At 34.2% G+C, this 15,630-nt stretch overlaps 1 pseudogene; it reads right to left on the bottom strand.

The window, feature by feature from the left end:
- Nucleotides 1-7,628: 7,628 nt before the first annotated feature.
- LOC138834481 (U6 spliceosomal RNA) lies at nt 7,629-7,725 on the bottom strand (annotated as a pseudogene).
- Nucleotides 7,726-15,630: the final 7,905 nt, after the last annotated feature.

Genomic DNA, 15,630 nt, shown 5'->3' with positions numbered 1-15,630 from the left:
AATTTAAGAATGAGTTAAGCTTTAGATAACATTATAGCATAATAAAGCTGAATGATAACGACTTGAGCTGTACTGCAGAAGAGAGAGAGATGGGGAAGAATGGTGGATCACATAGGAGTTGTATGTCATTGGTATTGTTTCAAAAAACAGAAAGACTTCAGAGAAGAGAAGGAGAAAAATAAAGTGTTCTGAATCAAGTTTCTTTTTAATCCACCTGATAGTTTGGACTAAAAGTCAGATAACATGGAAAAAATAAAATAGAAAACAAAGCATTGTATAGAGCTGTTACAATGTAAAAAAGTTGTATTAGGAATATAATTCATTTCCAAAGAAATAAGAGAAAGAATAAAACTAACAGTTGCTAATGTGGATAGAAGATGGATCACATTTTATCATATATAATTTTGAAAAGCATACTAGGAATGAAAATTTTAAAAAGTCATAACTTAAAACACAAATTGTATTATAACTAGACAGTATAGTTCAGTGATAAAACTTTGGCCTAACATATGTGAAGCAATTTTGTGATCTCCCAAGCACTACAAAGTACACACAAAGCACACACACACAAAACCCACATAAACACACACACACATAGCAATACACATATTTGGAATACTGTTATTATCATATTAAACAGAGGAAATTATCACAAACAGTAAAAGCATTTTAATATATGAAATCATAATATTGCTCATACTATTTAAAAGTTTAGTAGAAATAATACAGTCACAAGATACTTGGATTCTTATAGATTAAGTAAATTGAAAAATAAGAAATAAAAGACATGAGAAATTTGCAAACAAGTTTTAAATAATAAACATTTTGAAACATGTATACTTTATTTTGATAAAAGATTGATGTTACTGGTGTTTTAACTCAAGATTTAGTATATGATAACCAGGTGCTCTATATCTTGCTAGGCATGGCTATATCTCTAATCATTTCACTCTGGAAATTTTATGATAAGGTCTCATATTTTCCCAGTCTCTCCCGAGTTGCAAACCCTATTTACACTTCCCACCATAGTTTGAAAATGGAAACTACAAATCACTATGCCCAGCTCAGTTTTTTTTTAATTCAAGTATAAATATTTCCAAAAAGTGACCATGTAATGCAGCCTTTTTTATTAAGTATGTGCTTCTTGAAAATACAGTATTCATTACCTGAACAAATATGTTTAGAACTTTAAGAAATTAAATTTATTTAAATTCATCAACCATATAAAATTTAAGAAAATAATTTTTAAATATTCACATGTTAACTATTTTGAAAGCAAAAAATATATCTCTGAATAATTTACATGTGTTAAAATTATGCAAAACTAAATTAACTAATCTTACAACTCTGAAAAAAGAATTACCCTAAAGAAACAAAAGAAAATAATTAAGTTCAAAATTTAGATAATATAATGAAGTGTACTCTTTAGTTGACTTAAATATCTGTAAGCCCTCTGTATATCAATTTTATAATAAAAAATGCATGAAGAAAGAAAAGTACCCATTGGTCAATATCGACAGGAAAAGCATCAGTAGTTTTTTTTTTGAGTGTGCAAAAAAATCAATGGAAGCGATAAATATGTTCCTTCCATAATAAATGTACTCATTACTTTATTTAGGTAGCTGTATCCCCTCTGTAAATTACCTTTACAATAAAATTAAATTGAAATTAAAAATAAACTAAATAATATACCAATTAAGAATTCATAGAGAGCTAGGAAGGTGGCTCAGTGGTAGAACTCTTGCTTTGCATGTTTGAGGCCCTGGGTTCAATTCCTCAGCATCACATAAACAGAAAAAAAAACTGGAAGGGGCGCTGTGGATCAAGTGGTCGAGTGCTCGCCTTGAACTAGCCTTGAGGAACAGTACCCAGGCCCAGAATTCAGGTCCCACGATCTGACACCCTCCCCCCCCCAAAAAAAAAAACAGAATTACTAGAAACCATTGGTTTAAAACATTTTTAAAAACTGCCCTAAGTACCCAAGTAATAAAATTTGATGATACTATCTAAATACTTCAAATTCCGCAGAGAAGCCAAAAGTTTAAAAACTGTTACAAAGTAAATTAATAAATCTGAATATATTACTATTAATAATAATCGTAAGATGAATTTATAGTGGTAGTCAAATAGGTAAGAAATGAGGCAATTTGCCATTCGTTTGATTTAATATGTGAGAAAGAATTTTCTAGGTTTCTTAAAATATATAATCAGTTTAATGAAGAAACTATTCTGTCACATGATATGTTAATTAGATGCAGCTGATATTAGAGCAAAGAGCAGATTGTACTAAGTTTTTGCATGTTAAAGCATATGCTTATTTTGGTTGTGGGAAATTGTGTTCAACTTGGTGATTGTTTTTGTAGAGTGGTGTCATATCAGTGGTTAATTTTAGGATAGGGGTTCCCTTTCAAAAGAACATGCATCTGATCTGATATTTTAGCCTTCCCATTATCAAGGGCATAAGAGTTGCACACCAAATTGTCTTGCTTCCTAACTTGGCTGGCCTGGATTCGGCAGCCCTTCCAATCTTAACCTGTAGATAGTGAAGGATGGTGGAAATGATCCAATTCACCCAACTATAGATTGAGAAGGAAGTCCACTAAACATTTGGCCTGGGTTCTGTTCTCAAGCCTCCTCAGTAGTTAAGAGTTCAGACATATATATGACTTAGGCATGTGAACACCTCAGGACAAGAATAAAAAAGCAGTGAAGTATAGAGGACAGGCCGAATTTTAACTAGCTACTTGGGGGCTGAGTAAGATTAGCTAGCTACTCTGGAGGCTGAGATATGAAGACCACTATTCAAAGCCAGTCCAATCATGAAAATACATGCGATTATCTCCAAAAAACCAGAAGTGGAACAATGGCTCAAGTGGTAAGCCACTATCCTTGGACACAGAAGCTTAGGGATGATGAATAAATAAATGAGCACTTGCACATATGCATGCATGTATAAACGTGCATGTACACACACACACACACACAGACACACACACACACACACACACACACACGAGTATTTCAATGCGAAGTTCTTTTTTTACCTTGCTGTACCCTATTTCCCTGTATTAGTTTACAAATTAACAAAATCAGCTAAGCACCTATTTACATAGAACTCATCATGTTTCTCTAAAGTAAACTCTCTTTTTAGAAGCATGCTTTTATTTGACCCACATGTAAACGATTCAGGAGTTTGATTCTTCTCCCTCAATTCTGTAGAATTAGATGATTGTTTAGCTTCCCCCTAGCAATACAATTTTGTGAAATCTTGCATCAAGCAACGTATTTCTTTCACTAGAACGCAAGCCTCTGTCAAACAATTAATAATAGGTTTTTCTTCTCTTTGCTTGCATCTGTAGTTTTATTATCTTCATAGATTTTATGATGATCTGTCTGTGCATGGCAAAGACTGCTGTGAAAATAAAAAAACCCGTCACAGCACTTATCATTTATGTACCATCCATAGATATGAAGATGTTTAAATATTACTGAAATTGCTTTGTAATAAATCATGTTCACCTTGACTATCATGAAAAAGAAGAATTGGTTTCTCAGCATTTTAGGTAAGAACTTGATTGAAAGAAACAAAAGGACAAGTGAGGAACAACTCAACACATACATTCAAATGAAACAACACAACCCAAGAGAACAAATTAATTCAGTAGTCAAGAACTTGCAGGAAATTCAAAGACTTAAAAAAACATCAGCTATCAGAAACTTATGAAAATCCTGACTACATGGGAGTCTACTCTTCAGAGGATAGAGGTTAAAGCCCAGACTGGACAAAAAAATCAGTACACAATGCCATGCACCTATTATTCTAAATTCCAGGAAGAATAACATAACATGGACTGAGCCCAAGGTCATACACAAGGATCTGAAAAATAATCAGGATAATTTAGCCCTGGGGACATGACAAAGTGGTAAGAGCACCCATTTAGGGGGCACAAGACACTCAATTCAAACTCTAATATTTGGGTATTAAAGTAAAAAGCTATTATTTTAAATAATTGGAATAATTGTAACATTTGAATATTTGAGTGGAAAAATGCATGAGAGAGATAGAATGAACCCACGTTCCAATGCTTTCACCTTAAGTGAAAATATTTTATGGTACTTCAGACAAAACAGAGTTACCTTGCAAATGAGCATGGTTGTGCATTTGGGTGATGGAAATACTTTAATTACACAGGTGTAAATTAAATGGATTTTATTAGGGTAGATTGTACTTCTTAAACTAAGAACCTGGATGATATCCCTGAGATTTTTCTCTCAAGGCTACCACTCTACTATTTGAACCACAGTTCCAATTCTGATTTTCTGTTGATTGTTTGGTGATAAGAAGCTCCTGGACATTCTTGCCCAGGATGGCTTCAAACTATGTTTGTCAGATCTCAGCGTCCCGAGTAACCAGGATGCCAGGCATGAGCCGTCGATAGTTTTAATAATTTAGTAAATTGTACAGTAACTGAAATTATACATTATCATATAACCTGCATAATATATGTGTGTATGTATATATCAATGCATACGGATAGAAATATTTAGTATATTTTCGTATCTACAGTAAATTTATGAAATCATCCATTATAAAATAAAATGGAAAAAAAGTTAATCAGGAGCAAAACAAAGGAAATTATCACATGTTTCTTGTTGTTGAATGGAATAAGAATTCAAGAATCAGGTTGGGAAAATCATCTCTACGTTAACAAAATGGATAAGAGCTATTAATTCCAATCCATTTATTTGCCCATGTTGTGCATCCTCACACATGAGTGTCAAAATCAAACCACACTTTTTGCCTTTGCTTTTAACTCACCTGATATAATTTACGGGTTAGATGAAGTAATCAAATAAAGATTAAAATAATATTATGTGAGGCTATGAATTAGAGCTGAACATGATTTTAAATATGATAATAGCTAATTAAGTTGCATATTTCTTACGTTTACTCTGTCATGTCCCTCATTCCCACATTAGGAAAGTACATAGAAGGTTCTCACTAAATTATATGTACAATTATGAAAAAAATGTTTTGAAAGAATATGGGCACAGTGGTGTTTTAGCTTATTGAGACCTGTAGGGGTAAGTGTAGGGGTAAGTGTGTTTTTGAGGACTTGCAATACATTGTGATGAAGATGAAGGGAAGGATGTTCTTATTATGGAAAACTGGATAGAGTATTGCTCCCACAAAGGAAGTGATGAATTATTCCAAAACGTAACAGTAAAATCACTTTCACAATCATGTTCACTGCTGCACTATTCACTGTAGCCAAGTTACGGAAACAGCCCAGATGCCCTTTGGCAGAGTGATGATTAGAGAAAGAATGGCACATATACACAATTGGATTGAACCCATCCATTTTGAAGACTTTTACATTATTTGCAACGAAATGGATAGATCTAAAAATATATTAATGGAACTAAGTCAGAGCCATATTTGGAAGCTAGAAATTTATACAAGTTTACACAAAAATATTAACCAAAGCATGCTATTTGCAGAGGAGTATTTCAAAGGTGTAATTTCTTATAAAATTGAACTTTACTCCAACAAAATGAATACCAGGAAACTATCACTTGGAATATGTGAGTGGAAGTCAAAAGGAAGGAATAAAGAGAGTTATGGAGGAGGAGCCTGAAGGTATAATATTCAATACAGATAGTATGAAACTAGAAAAAATTAAAGTGGGGTGAGGTTTGGAAGGGTGTGGAAAAGTTATATAAAGATCCATTTTACTTTAAAAAACTGATATGTTGAATGAAAATTCCCTTGTACAAGTATTTAAGATAATAAGAATATAATTAAAAACAATGGAGACATCTGATTTTAAATTCTATTTCCATCTCTTTTAAAAAATAAATTTATTTGCTCTATAATTTGATGAGAGGGATGGATTTTGTGGCTAGCTAAATCATTGCACATCTCTCTCTCTCTTCCTCTCTCCCTTTCATGGTTCTTATAAGTAATATGATTGCTCCATAATTATCATAATTTATTTTGCTTTTATATTTTTGGTTGCATCATTTCACTTTCTGCTCTGCCATATCCCAATTCATTTACATAGAAGATATTATTTCCTGTTTTCTCATTCTTAGAATAAGCTGCAAAAGAAGACAACACTGGTCCTCATTTTCAGTCTGTACCTTTAAATACGGAGGAAAATCTTTCCTCTGCTCTCTACCAATTCCCTACTCTCCAGTTAGAATAATTTAGAATAGTAAAAATGAAAAAAGAGAAAATAAATAATAGTGAAAAAAACAGATGCAGCAAATTCACCAGATTTTTCTGACCATTTCATCCAATGTGAACTATTGGGGAAATACATGGACAGCTCATTCTCACTGGCACTCAGTCTCTGGTTAGGCAATTCTGATGAAGTTGAGGAACAAGATGAAAAAGTGAGAAATGGTATCAATTGCAAAAAAAAATGAAATAGTATCCAAGGAAAATTCTTCTTTGTTCTGCTGAAAATAATCGCCTTACTAGAGTGCAGAGACTACTTTCCAAAAAGGTCACTCATGTGATTACTAGGGATGACGATGAGTATACCCCTCTTCATCGAGAAGCCTACAGTGGACACTTAGATATTGTCCATGAGTTGGTGGCTCAAGGCAGATATTCATGCAATAACTGTGAATGGCTGGACATCCCTGCACAGTACTTATACATGGAATAATAACAGAGTGGCTTCTTTATTTCATCATCATGCAGATACCAATGGCCAAGTTAAAGGCCTCTTGACCCCCATGCATCTTGCTGCTGGGAATAGATATAGCAATGATACGCTGGATCTCCTTCTATTGAACCATTATATCAAGTCAGTTCTGAAGCACAACTTGGAAGAAACTGAATTTGATATTGCCAAAAGGATAAGTATGTATCACTACCTCTTTGAAGTTGTGGAAAGCTGTACAAATTGTTCTCCTAAGTCCTAATGGATCAGTTAAGTTTCTTTAATTTCAAAATTGCCAGTCCATCCTATGTGACCATAGAAAATATTTTCACAATACAAAGAAACAGCAATACCTTACTTTAAAAATTCATGTATTCCATGGTATTCTTCCAAGTGAATTGCCTGACTTTGATGTCAAAATATATTTTAGTTGTTTGTATACATCTATAATGATTTCTATAGAGTTTGTGATTTTTTAAATCCGAAAAAAATTTTAATTTATCTGTTGAAATGAGTATTACAGAAACTAAAGATATTTCTGGTGCTTGTCTGAAAAAGTATATTTTAAAATGTTTAGTATTCTGTTTGTATAATGTCCATAATCTGTTTCATTCGCTCCTAGATATAATACTTTGAATTCGACATTGTTTTATAATACATACCTTCATTAATAAATGTGTCCTTTCAGATTGAATTCCATACAGAAACATTTTAAGATTCTTTTAATTCCTAGGTCCTTAGAGAATTTTATTTCTTTCGGATAAAATGACAATGTTATTTATTTCAAAAGTTTTATAAAGGTTATGCTATGTAAAGGCCTTTCTAAAATGGTGAAGATTGAATACACTGATGTCAAACTAACTTTTATTTCTATGAATTACATATATTATTACACTTGTATATTTGTAATCAACTTTTGAATAACAGTTTTTCATTTCTTGCATCTGAAGAATGAAAAATATGGAATACTTCACAAATTTTCATATCATCCTTGTGCAAGAGGCATGTAAATCTCTGTATTGTAATTCGGGTAGACCTGCTGCTGAAGCATGTAGTATCCTATAAACTTAAGTAATCAATGATGCAATCTTAAGACAGGTATATATCCTTGGTTGCCTATTTGTAACAAGGAAACCTTATTGTTCCCAAAATTGCTATTCATCTTATTTCTGTAAAATTCTGTGTATGGTGGAAAAAACTTATGTTGTTTGTTCGATTGCTCACATTTGCAAGTTTTTGTAAATGACTATTTTAAATCTTTTTCATTTGAAATTTGATCATACTTTGAAGCCGTTATAGATAGGTGCAAAGGTAATGGATTTTCAAGTACTTATTTATTAACTGATTTAGCTTTGTGGAGCTAATGGATTCAAAGTAAGCCTTGCTTAAGAGCTACTTCTAAATTTCTGCAGCTTAAAATTTCCCAAATGAGGTCTTGCTGGCACAAATGTCTCCTTGACCTTTTACCCTTGCTTCGTATAGGAACAGCCCAACCAGAATGTCTTACCCTGACAGCATAGATTGTCTTACTGGAGCAAAACTAATCTTAGTTACAAGGGATTATATGGAGACGAACAGTTCAGACAGAACTCTTCGGACTAGAAGGTATTTTTTTTCAAAATATAACTGCTTATTACACCCTACCATTCCAAAAGTAGCTAAAGCCAAGAAGGTGAAAAAATTGTTCATATGCATGATTACCTAATGTCCTGGCCTGACTACCATCCAACCAGGCAGGAAGTTACACCACTGATTTTCTATCACCAAATATATTCCATAGCTCCAGGAGAAGTCCATATGTTTCTCCTCATTATTAGGCCTGAAGTGGTAGTGTTTTAACCACAGTGTTTCCTCTTGCCTCTAAGCTGTACATCCCTGAATGGTAAAGCTTTAGTTCTAATTCTCCCAAACAATGAGGTAGAGGCAATGGAATAATACTTTAAAACAGTTGCCTTTGATTCCCTAACCACAACGGAACAATGCAAAACATTTTCTTATAGATAATTATATATTTTATATTTATATGTGTTGATTTTATATTTCACAAAGTGGATCTTACTGGAATTAATTGATAATTTGACAAATTAATTTATATTATTCCAATAAATAGATTGGAATATAAATAATCAGGATTAGAATATATATTAGAATATAAAAAGGATCAATGCAATGTTTTCGGTATAAACTTGTGATACTTTCTACGTGTTATTGGTCTACTGAATTCACATGGTAAAAAAAAAAAACAATGTTGTTTTCCTCTAATCTATAAGGGATTTTACTCTGCTGCTCTGTTTATTGTTTTAACTCGCTGGTCCCAAATTGTTTTTCTCCATATTTCTGAAGCATTCTTCCTGATTATACTCAAATTTTGCTGATATGATGTCTAAAAGGTATTATTCTTCTACAGGATCCATGGGTCCTAGGATCCCAGCTCCCAGTTATCCGCATCATCAGATAACTAGGGCAAAAGTTCCCACCTATGCCCATGCAACATGCCAAGAGAAAGTAATTGAAGACCCATCTCAATTTCTCATTTCTTATGTTTCAGGGCCCCAATTCCTTGAAATGCAGGAATTAGCAGTGAGCAATTGGGAAATGCAAGGCAACTTAAAATGCAAGATGAAATCACAAAATGTGAAAGTACAGTAATTCAAACCTTCAATTTTCAGATGACCATGCCACATGAGTGGAAAAGACCACAAATGTCACAAGATTATTTGTAGTACCCTTCTCCTAATGGTTAATGAATGATTTCAGTCCAGTATCAGCAGGCTAAAAAATAGTTCCTGAACGATAGATCCATAATCGGTCTACCAATGCTAGGAATACTTGACATAGAGGTCAAATATAATTCAAAAAACATTAATTGAGAATGTCCTTAGTGCTTCAAAACACTGGTACTTCAGTAAACTTGGCTCTGTAGTATAAAAATGTTGTCATTCTCAAACAAATGATAACCTACATTTAATCTGCTGAAAGTATATTCCTTTTCAAATAAACTTTTAAAAATCACATTTGCCAAAATAACACTTTACAAGTGATGATATTTAGTGAGGTTACTAGTCTTTCGAGTGTAGGGAGCAAGTTTCAATAGAGTTGATTTATTCACCCAGCACTAATGCCAAACAGGTTCAACCATTCATTAAAGTGTAGGAATAGTACCCCCCACCATTTGTGTTTTTCAGTAGGTGCCTTCAAAAATTTGTTAAATAGTTCAGCCTCCAATATTTCAAACCACAACATTAGCTAATAAAGTAAATTTCATCACATAAGTACATTTTAAAAAGTCATGAATAGTTGCCTTATCATATGGTGTTTTATGTTTTCCCTATATGTCTAATATAGTAAGAAATATGACTTTAAGTCTTGAATATGGGTACTCATCAGAGATTTGACAAACATACAATCTGTCTTCTATTTCTATCATATTCCTCTACCGTAGTAAATTTTATATTTCTTCTTTTGCCAATAATTATAGGTAGTTGAAAATATTATCCCATGTAAAATAAAATAATCACACACCACTGTACAAAGCCATTTATAAAAACTGGTAGTTAGGAATACATTCTAAGCCATTTTTAAACTTTCTTGTTGACTACAGATTAATCTTCCAAATGGAGGGCAATGAAATCATGTCTAGGTGCTTCATGTATCCAGTCTTGCAAATTGTTACTTCAGATGAATGAATTATGGAAATATAAGCTGACATCAGTTCAAGTATATGCAGAATTGAAACTCCATGGAATGTATATAAACCTTTCAAAGTACTAACAGACAGTTTAACAGAATGAGTATCAGGAAATTAAATTAATAGTAATAATAGTAAAGGAATAATAATAAAGCCATAGAATGAACGAAGAATGGAACAAGGGGCAAGTACAGCTAGAATACTTAATATACACATGTGAGAAAGAAAGTGGTAAATCGGAAATAAATCTTGTAGAAGGGGTTGGTTGAGAATGATAGAAGGAGTGACTCTGATCCCGGAACATTGGACAATTAGATGGACATTTTTGTAACACACTTTCACAACATTTTGAAATTCAGTGAAAAAACACAACAAAAAACAAAAACACACAAAAACCACAACTAAACAGCAATCTCTATAGAGTACGATTATGACCTCTCAAAATTTTAAATAGTTAATGAAGGACAATCTTGGGAAAAGCATACAAAGCTGTTCGAAGTGAGCAATTTGGTGTAGAGGAGAAATTTTAACAGATTTAAATAGACTGTTTAAGGTTATAAATCACCTACATCTGCTGCAAATATTTTCCTCTGCCAGTTCTCTTGGTCTGAAAGGATATTCCAGTCCTGAGCCACACTTGATAGCTTGTGAAGATAGAATGGAAGAAACAAGATCAAGAACCCATTACTCCATTGGAGAAGAAACAGTCGTCTACGTTTTCTCTCATTTCTATTGACTACTTTTATTCATAAGTTTAAGTCAAGTGATTTGAATTAAATATTTCCTTCTTTGTTCTGGCAAAGTAATTGGTCAAAATAATTCACTAAATATTATTAGCCATTTTTTTCTATCATGCTGTTTTCTTGTCCAAGCGAGTCCATTAAACTTCCCGCTTGCATTTGGTTGCCATGGAAACCCAGCATCAATGTTAATGAGGACAATCTCTAATGTAAAACTTTGTCTCCAAAATACCAGTCCAAGAAGCTGTGATCACAAATATTTAGCTATACATTTTTCTTTTTTTCTTTTACCTTGAAAGTCTTCTTTGTCTAAAGTGCCCTCAAAAATAAGTACTCTGCCAATTTTTGGATCAATCACTTATAACCTCAAAGATATTTTGCTAACAAGATGCTTAGAGGAAACCGAAGAATACTGCACTTTTATCTTCTCTCTTAAGACTCTCCTTAGATACCATATCAGGAACAGTGAAGTTATTCTTTGCAAAATTATTTCCATAGATTATTTTTTTCTCTTCATCTTGCATTTGCTCAACAAGATGTATGGAGAAGAATAGAGTTGAATCACCCATACCATGGATGACAGTGTCTTTTACAAAAAGACAATGCTCCTATGTCCTATTTCTCTGTCCTCCTCTTAGCTCTTGCCTGATTTCCAACTAATCACAGATTTTTAGCTTCAAGTCTAATGAAGGTGAAGGACTATAAGGCCTCCCCCATTGCTACATTGTAGGGCTAGATCTCTGGCAGGAGGTAAGTGTGAACGACGCACTCAAGGAACACACGTTGGGAGAACAGGTTTAAGCAGTTCTGATTTATTTCTGCACAAGGGTTGGGATTTTATAGCTCCAGTTTTCCCAACCTCCTGAGTCCTTCCCAGCCAATTACTTAGCGGGGAGTTGATGATGGGCACTGCTTGGTGACAGGCACTGATTGGTCCCCCGGAGGCATGTAGGGAACATGGACAGCTCATGGCTGGAAAGCTAGGCAGACGTGCCTGTGGGTCACGTCTCTATGAGCAGGAAGTGTGCTTCAACTGCTACTCTAGCTGACTCAACCAGATCTGACCGGCTCTACCCACAAATTTTGCCTTTTCTTTTAAAAGGACCATCATTATGGTGAACCGTCATTGGAGGCATTTTTGCCGGGAGTGCAAGCATTTAATAATTCCTAGGAGAGTAAGCCCTACATGTGCATGGCCTCCCCAGATGACCAGAGAGGATGGCGAAAACCATTGAAACTTTTTAAGCACATCTTCTAAAAAGGAGACAGCGGGAATAAGCTGAATGGTGGTCTGGTTTAGGTGGGTAACATCATGCAGCAGGATTTGGTTGAAGTTTAAGTACTTAAGGAACTTAGGGCCTTTGAGGTCGTTACTAAGTTCAGTGAAATTGGGTGCGGGAGTGGTAAGCTGACAGACAGAATTAGTCATAGCATTACATAGTCCTCCTTGTTGTAATCAAAGAAACGTAATCTGTTCTTGGAGCAAGTCTATTTGTTGTTGGAGCACAAGGAGGCCTCCCTTAAGATGATTGGCAACTTGTAAATGTTATAATTCTATGGATGACAGTTGAGGGATGAGCTGGTTTATCTGTTGCACGGTGGACACGCTTTGGGACAGCAATACAGCGGCGGTGGTAGCTGAAGACACTGTAGCGATGACTGCGGACCCGATTGCAAGGATCAATCCTACTGCTCTTTTAGTGCGCGGATGAATCAATTGAACCTGGGAAAACTGAGAGTCATTAGTAGCCAGAACAATAAATGGGGGAACACGTACCAAACCTGCAAAAGGATATGAGTCATTGGTTTGCCAGTGATTGCTGAGAGTGCAAGTAGCGGAGGAGTTGTCTCCTAGACAAAAAAAGAACGGGGCTCTAACCACTACCATTCCTGACACCTGGTCATATCCAGATCAGTTACAGCGACGAATATTGGCCAATAGGAAAGGGGACAAAATGAGGCAGGAATGGGATGATCAAACGATTGGCATGGGGGGTCCTAGGTCTCCCAATCATCCTCCTGAAGAGTCATAAAACTCCTTTAGATTTTGAGGTTTGGGATCCTTTTCAGATAGGTTGTATATAGCTGGGTCTCTACCCTTAAAAGAGTTTTAAAAGAGAAACTATGAAGATGAAGCAGTGGGTGAGGCTTCAATAGCCAAGAAGCTGTGTTTAATTGGAAATCATGAAAGAGTTGAGAGGAGGACATAGAAGTAGGACACAGAAGCGTTGTCCTTTTGTAACAGACCTGTCTTCCAAAGTATGGGTGATTTACCTCTATTCTTCTCCATACATCTTGGTGAGCAAATGCCAGAACAAGAGAAAAATAATATATTGAAATAATTTTGCAAAGAAAAACTTCACTGTTCCTGATATGTTATCTAAGGTGAGTCTTAAGTGAGAAGATAAAAATGGAGTATTTTTTGGTTTCCTCTAAGCATCTTGTTAGCAAAATATATCCTTGAGGTTAGAATTGATTGAAACAAAAAGTGATGGAGCACCTATTTTTCTGGGCAATTTAGACACAAGAAGACTTTCAAGGTAAAGGAAAAAGAAAAAAGTTAGCCAAGTATTTGTAATCACAGTTTCTTGGACTGGTTTTCTGGAGACAATTTTTACATTAGATTTGTCCTCATTAACATAGATGTTGTTTCATGGCAACCAAATACAAGAGGAAAGTTTAATGGACTCGCTTAGTCAATTAAACAGCATAATCAAAAAAAATGGCAAATAACTTTTAGTGAATTATTTGACCAATTACTTTGCCAGAATAAAGAAGGAAAATGTAATTCAAAATGAATTGACCTAAAAGTATGAATAAAATGTAGTGAAGAGGGATGAGAGGAAAAAATAAAAGATTGTTTTCTCTACAGTGGAGTAATGGGTTCTTCATTTTGTTTCTTCCATTCCATTTTTCCAAGCTATCAATTGTGGCTCAGGACTGGATTATCAAGTTCAGACAAAGAGAACTCATAGAAGAAAGATAATATTTGCAGCAGATATATGTGATTTATAACCTTAGATAATCTATTTAAATCTGTTCAGAATCCTCCTCTACGCCAAACTGCCCTCTTTGAACATCTTTGTTTGTTTTTACTAAGACTTCTCTCCATTAACTGCTTAAAATTTTTGAGAGGTCATATTCATACTCCCTACAGATTGCTGTTTGGTTGTGATTTTTATGTGTTTTTGTGTTTTTTTAACTGAATTTCCAAAGGTTGTGAAAATGTCTTACAATTAAATATGTCCACCTAATTATCCATTGCTCCTGGATCACAGTGACACCTTCTATCATTCTCAACCACCACATTCTCCAAGATTTATTTCCGATTTACCACTTCCTTTCTCAAATGTGTACATTGAGTATTCTAGCTGTACTTGCCCCTTGTTCCATTTTTCATTCATTCTATGTCTTTACTATTATGGCTCTCTGGTTTCAACTTCCTGATAGTCATTCTGTTAAACTGTCTGTTAATATTTGAAAGGTTTATATACATTCCATGGAGTTTCAGTCCTGCACATACTTGAACTGATGTCAGCTTATATTTCCATAATTCATTCATCTGCAATAACAATTTGCAAGACTGGAGACTTGAAACACCTAGACATGATTATATTCTCATCCATTTGAAAATTAATCTTTAGTCAACAAGAAAGTTTAAAAATGGCTTTGAATGTATTCTTAACTACCAGTTTTTATAAATGGTTTTGTACAATGATGTGTGATTATTTTATATTACATGGAATAAAACTTTCTACTACCTATAAGTTTTGGAAAAAGAAGAAAAGTAACATATACTACTATAGAAGAATATGATAGAAATAGAAGATAGATTTTGTCACATCTCAGATGAGTACCCATATTCAAGACTTAAAGACATATTTCTTACTGTGTTAGACAGAGGGAAAACAAAACAGCATATGATAAGGCAAGTATTTGTGACTTTTTAAAATGCTCGTTATTAAGTGATGAAATTTACTTTATTAGCTAATGTTTAAGGTTGAAATATGGGAGGCTGATCTATTAAACAAATTTCTGGAAGGCACCTACTGAGCAACACAAATGGTGCGTGGTATTACTTTTAGACTTTAATGAATGGTTGAACCTGTCTGACATTAGTGCTGGGTAAATGAATCAACTCTATTGTAACTTGCTCCCTACACTTGAAAAACTTGTAGTGTCACTAAGTGTCATCTACTTATCAAATGTTATTTTGGTAAGTGTGATTTCAAAAAGTTTATTTGAAAAGGAATACACTTTCAGGAGATTAAATGTAGGTTGGTTTGAGAATGACAACATTTTTATACCACAGAACCAAGTTGTACTAAAGTACCAGTGTTTTGAAGCACAAACGATCTTCTCAATTAATGTTTTGCTGAATTAACTTTAACCTCTAAGTCATTTTCCTGACCATGGTATATCAATCACGGATCTATCCTTCCAGGAACTATTTTTGGGCCCACTTATGCTGGACTGAAATATTACATTAGTCATTAGGGGAGGGGTATTAAAAATAATCTTGTGACAC

Source organism: Dipodomys merriami, unplaced genomic scaffold, assembly GCF_024711535.1.
Source record: "Dipodomys merriami isolate MVZ:Mamm:240054 unplaced genomic scaffold, mDipMer1.0.p SCAF_216, whole genome shotgun sequence".
NCBI classification, from domain to species: Eukaryota; Metazoa; Chordata; class Mammalia; order Rodentia; family Heteromyidae; genus Dipodomys; species Dipodomys merriami.
This window is presented reverse-complemented; position numbering and strand designations above follow the sequence as displayed.